We start from the raw sequence: 6,435 nt of genomic DNA, 5'->3' as shown, positions 1-6,435 counted from the left end.
GAACAGAATAAGGGCCGACTAAAAGTCATTACCATATTGGTTTCTATGGTGATTGATTTTTTTTTTTTCTCTTCGGAGATTGAAGGTATCTTTTCCTTACCTCAGTCATTTTTTATTTTGTTTTTCATGTTGAAGTTCTCTCTGATCTGCTTTCTTTCCCCTAGGGGTAGTCCAGAACCTACTTGCCTGTAGGTGGAGGTGTGAGGTGTTAAGTGGCACTTAGGTATAATTTTCAAAAAAGATAAAAGCACGGGGGTGGGGGTGGTATAGCTCAGTGGTAGAGCACATGCTTGGCATGCACAAGGTCCTGGGTTCAATCCCCAGTGCCTCCATTAAAAAAAGAAAAGGTAAAATCATGACTCTTATGCATATATAAAAGGAACATAAATTAGGAGTCGGGGATTAACAGACACATTACTATATATAAAATAGATAAACAACAAGGACCTACTGTATAACACAGGGAACTATATTCAATTTCTTGTAATAACATATAATGTTAAAGAATCTGAAAAGAAAAAAGTATACGTATATATATGTATAACTGAATCACTTTGCTATATGTCTGAAACCAACATTGTAAATCAACTACACTTCGAAACAATTTTTTTAAAAAAGGAATATAAGCCAAAGATTTTATTCAACTCAGTTAATGCAGGAACCAGTAGAATATTAAGACTGGTTTGAAGAGCACGTGAAGAGCTTGATATATATAGGTAATTTAACAAAGGACTGTGTTAGGATAAAATGGCTGTTGGATACAAACCTTTCCTTCAGGGCAAAGAACCTATAACCTCTGAGGTTATTTTTCCCACTGGGCAGAAATCATTTGCACCTCTCCTGGACAAAATTCTTTAAGCTTTTATGTAACTTCATGAAGTCTTTGATTTTCAATCAGTGATAAAGTGAGCAAAGTACATTTCCCTAGATAATCCTTGGGTGAGCTGTCTCCCCTATTGAAAGGATGTGACAGGTTTTCAGATAGCCTTAAGTGCATCAGATCCCTAGGGGGTTGACCCAGCAGCAACTACGCAAGGAGGGAAAAGAAGATCCTTTTTTTTTTTGCATTTACATAGTTTTACACTGAACCATGTTCCTGTCAAAGAATGAGGGACTTGTGATGAGTGCTAATATCACAGAAGGATCGAATTGCATTGTAAATTTGCAATATGTTAAAAGTTAATAAAGCAGGAAGTGGGGAGGAATTGGATGATGCAGTCAAAGGGTACAAACGTCCAGTTATAAGATAACTAAGTAGTAGGGATGTAATGTACAACATGATAAATATAATTAACACTGTTGTATGTTATATATGAAAATTGTTAAGAGAGTAAATCCTAAGAGGTCTTAACACAAGAAAGGGAAACATTTTTCTATTTCTTTAATTTTTGTATCTGTATGAGATGATGGATGTTCACTAAACATATTGTGATAATCACTTCATGATGTATGGAAATCTGATTATTATGCCATACATATTAAACTACACAGTGCTGTATGTCAATTATATCTCAATAAAACTGGGGAAAAAAGTTAGCAGCATGTTTGCGCAGACAAATTCAAATATTTTGTGTATGAGATAAAGATTTTATGGAACAAAATGAAATAGCAATGAACAAATTGCTGAACTATCTGAATCAGACCAAGTAACATCTAAAATCATCAGGGAAGCTGAAACTATGTCTGGCTTTTACCTTATTCTGTTTTCAAAAAGTCAGATATTTAGGAAACATCAAAGCAAGATGTACTGTTCATTTTGCATTCAAAGCCCTTTAAGCTCTTTTGGAAGACCTGCAATAATGAAGAACTTGTAATAAGCTCACAAAAGGCTCTTCTAATGAATTAGTCAATTTTAATACTCTTCAGAATTCCCCATAAGAACACCATTCTCTCTTTTTTCCTGCAAAATTTAGCTCTCTCCTCTCTTGACAACCTCTCCATTTTAGATTTCTTTTAAGAGAGAGAAAAATTTCATTTATTAAAGACAGACTTGGGTTAAATTAAAGTCAATCATTATAATCATTACCTCTGCTTTAATACACACTGGCTGCTTCAAAGAGGAGCGTACAAACTGGCTTCCACTTTGTTATGAAAAACCATCTGGATTCTGTGTGTTGTGATTTGGTTTCAGAGGTTTATCTTCATCCCTCAATTTAGATGCAGTTACAAGACATCTACCTTAAATCTTCTAAGGATAGAATAGGAATCAATTTACATATTTCTATTTCAAACTTCTATTACCACCTTTCCCTTTCAAAACACCCCTACTATCATTATCAGGGGGATCTGAATAGATCTTAACTAGAAATTGATTTATTTGACCATCAAGATATAAATAAGCAGGAGACATTTTCTGCCTGACTCCTTTGTCCATATATATTCAACAGTATTTTAATGTATTTTTCCAAATAGCTATCATCTATTTTCATCTATCTTACAAATATTTATCACGCATTTCATTTGTGCCAGGAAATAGTTCTAGGGTTGGAATGATGAATAAGACAAAAGTCCTTTACCAAGGAAGAATATGTTCCAGTAGAAGAAAATGGATAATAAATAAACAAGTTATCTATTTTTAAAGTGGTGCCTAAACATAAGTCGATAGAATATACATTTTATTTATTTATTTATAATTTTATTATATTGAGTTATAGTCAGTTTACAATGTTGTGGCAATTTCCAGTGTAGAGCACAATTTTTCAGTTATATATGAACATACATATATTCATTTTCACATTCTCTTTCACCGTGAGATACAACAAGATCTTGTACATATTTCCCTGTGCTATACACTATAATCTCATTTATCTATTCTATATCTACCTGTCAATATCTACAAATTTCGAACTCCCAGTCTGTCCCTTCCCACCCCTCGCCCCTGTGGCAACCACGAGTTTGTATTCTATGTCTATGAGTCTGTTTCTGTTTTGTGTTTAGAATGTACATTTTTTCCCCTCAGTTACATCTAATACATGAGCAGTGCCAGCTGAATAATGAGAGACTGGAATTTTGCTTTACTGCAGGGAGAGAGGTAGCTTGACTGCATAACCAAATAAAAGATCTGGCTTAGAAAAAATTGTGAGGTTTCCTTCTCCTTTAGCCTGAATCAGGGTTCAAGTTCATTTTTCCCTATGAAATTGAACTCTCTGAAAGCTATCAGACAAACTCATCCCTGTTAAGGTATAAATGGATGCAAAGACTCATCTGCATACTTTCCAGCAGGGCTTTCATTGTATGGAAGATGAAGCCTGAGGCTCGGAAAAAGTTTATCTTTATGGAAAACCCAGGCTATTGAGTGACAAGCTTGATCATCAAGGCTCTCCTCACTGTGTTCTCCAGTCCAAATTTATTATGTTTTAAACTCTGCCTGATCCCAATCAATACTCTGCCTTGCAAGACTCTTCTTAAAATCGCCCACTCCAGACCTTAAAACCCTCTGACTAACTTCTGCTCATTTCCCCCTTTTAAGACACTCATTAAGACTCTAAGGATGGGTTTGTTCTCACTGCAGTGAGTCACTTAGCTTTGATTAACCAGCTTATGGTCTTTAATGGTGATTGTAATGGGTTGAATGGTGGCCTCTGAAAAGATATATCCACATCCAAACATAACCCACTCTCAGCACCCCCAGGAACCTGTAAATGTGACCTTGCTTGGAAAAAAGTTCTTGTAGTTGTAAATAAGTTAAGGATCTTGGGATGAGACTATCTCAGATTTAGAGTGGGCCCTAAATCCAATAACAAATGTTCTTAGAAGAGACAGGAGGAAGGAGACTGGAGACACAGGAGAAGATGATATGAAGTTGGGGGCAGGGATTAGAGTGATGCATGTACTAGCCAAGGAAAGCCAAGGGTTGCCAGCAAACACCAGAAGCTAGGAAAGAGACATGGAACAGAGTCTCCCTTAGAGCCTCCAGGAGTAACCTAATCTGCCAACACACTGATTTCTGACTTCTGCCTTATAGACCTGTCAGAGAATAAATTTCTGTTCTTTTAAGCTATCTAGTTGTGATTTGTTACAGCAGCCCCAAGGAACTAATATAGTGGCTTTCTGGAGAATTGAAAGAGCCAAGTAATATAGGCAATAATTGCAGTGGAGGTGCCAGAAGCAGGTGCTTGATGCTGCGTTGGCATGATGATGAATGTGGTGATGATAATGCTGAAGATGAAGACAAGGGTGTGGTGACTGTGATAACTATAAACTAGCTAGCTAAGGCCAACTTCCAGCTTTCCTCTAACATTATTTTTATGTACATCTCTGCTCAACTCTCTATCCAGACAAAGGCAGCCAAGAACATCTTGGTAGCAGCCAAGACAACAAAGTGAACTCTAGACAAGCACTTCTTGGATTTTAATGTGCAAAAGAATCCCCTAAGGGTCGCTCTCTCTCTCTCGCCTTCCCAGAGGGCCTGCACTCTGTCTATGGAGTGTGTATCTAACTTTACTTTAATTCCCTCCACCCCTCACCCTCCGTGTACATCTCTCTAAATAGATCTACTTTTACTCAAAAAAAAAAAAAAAATCCCCTAGGGGTCTTGTTAAAATGCAGATTCTGATTCAGTAGGTCTTGATGTGATCTAAGATTCTGCATTTCCTTTTTTTTTTTTTTTTTTCTAATAGGGCAACAAATAATGGGTATACACCATATGGGTACTGAGGTTTTTTGGTTTTTTTAACTCTTATTTGTTTAATTTCAGCTTCATAGAGGTGTAATTGACATATAAAATTGTAAGCTATTTAAAGTGTACATTGTGGTGATTTGATATATGTTGCGAAAAATTCCTTTCCATCTGGTTAATTAAGAGATTCTGCAGTTCTAGCAAGCTCTAGGGTAATACCAATGCTGCTTGTCTGAGGACCCACAATTTGGGGGAACAAGGATTCAGATCAAGGTTTGGCAAAATTTATCTAGAAAGGGCCGGATAGTAAATATTTTAGACTTTGAGGATGTATTAGTTTCTGACTGCTGCTGAAACAAATTACTACAAACTGTTAAGAGAAAATTTTCCACAGACAATGTACTGATCTAGCAGGCTTTTGTTCATGAATTAGACAGCATCCAATCTAGCAGATAGAAAGGAGGTCTGCAGAGCTGTACAAGGTGAGAGATTTTTATGGACCCAAGTGAGCAGGAACAAGGAATTCATACTAGGCGTCTAATGATTGGTTATATGGCACAAAGGGAAGTCTTGGAGCAGGCCAGGTATCTTGTGCTGAGCAGGCAAGCAGTGATTGGCTGACCCAGGACTTCCTTTCCCAGAAGAGCTGAGCATAGCAACTTAGTTAAGTTAGTTTGTTTGCTGGCCTAGGGCTTAGCATGAGTGACTCCATCTTGGGCCTAATCTGGTTACTTTAACAAAATTTAGCAGCTTAAAGTAATACTCATTTATAACCTCACAGTTCTTTGCTTGAAAGACCAGCACTGTGGAGAGCCCACTAAGTTACTGTTTCAAAAGACAGAAGTCAAGGTGGTGGCTGGGACATGTTCCTGGAGGCTCTGAGGTCAGAATCTGCTTCTAAGCTCATTCAGGTGGCTGGCAAAATCCAGTCCAATGTAGCTAGATGCCCCCACTTCCTTGCTGGCTGTCAGCTTCTCTCTATTCCTTAACACAGCCTAGCTTCCTTGTCACAATGTCCCTTCCATCTTCAAACCAGCAACAGCATGTCAAAACCTTCACACACTTTGAATCTCTCTTTCCCTTCTGTCACATCTCTCTGACTCCAACTGGAGAAAATTCTCTGCTTTTAAGAGCTCATATGATTAGATTGGACCTACCTGGATAATCTAGGATAATCTTCTTATCTCAAGGTCGTAACTTTATTTCACTTAGCAGGAGTCAGACAGAGAAAGACAAATACTGTATGATATCACTTACAGATGGAATTGAAAAAATACAACAAACTAGTGAATATAACAGAGAAGAAGTAGGCTAACAGATACAGAGAACAAACTGGTGGACCAGTGGGAAGAGAGAAGGGGGGAGGGACAATAAAGAGGTAGGGGATTAAGAGGTACAAACTATTAGGTATAAAATAAGCTACAAGGATATATCATACAACATGGGGAATATAGCCGATGTTTTATAATAACTATAAATGGAGTATAACCTTTAAAAGTTGTGAATCATTGTATTGCACACCTGTAATTTATGTATATTGTACATCAACCATATTTCAATAAGAGAAAAAAAGGCCCTTAGCTGTAATACGCCCTTTGTCATGTAAGGTTACATCTTCACAGGTTCCAAGGTTAAGGCATTATTTTGCCGACCACAGAGGGCCGCAATGCCTCTGTCACAACGCCTCTGTCACAACTACTTGAATGAAAGCAGCCATAGGTAATATGTAAATAATAATATGCAAATAAGTGAGTGACCCCACTGTTCCAACAAAACTTTAGTCATGGACACTGAAATCTGAATTCCACGTATTTTTG

The 6,435-nt window shown here is 37.3% G+C and overlaps 1 non-coding gene across 1 annotated transcript; it reads left to right on the top strand.

The window, feature by feature from the left end:
* Positions 1–260: 260 nt before the first annotated feature.
* TRNAA-GGC lies at positions 261–332 on the top strand. The gene has a single exon. It is a non-coding gene; the product is annotated as a tRNA-Ala (tRNA).
* Positions 333–6,435: the final 6,103 nt, after the last annotated feature.

The sequence above is a fragment of the Camelus ferus genome, chromosome X (genome assembly GCF_009834535.1).
Source record: "Camelus ferus isolate YT-003-E chromosome X, BCGSAC_Cfer_1.0, whole genome shotgun sequence".
NCBI lineage: Eukaryota > Metazoa > Chordata > Mammalia > Artiodactyla > Camelidae > Camelus > Camelus ferus.
This window is presented reverse-complemented; position numbering and strand designations above follow the sequence as displayed.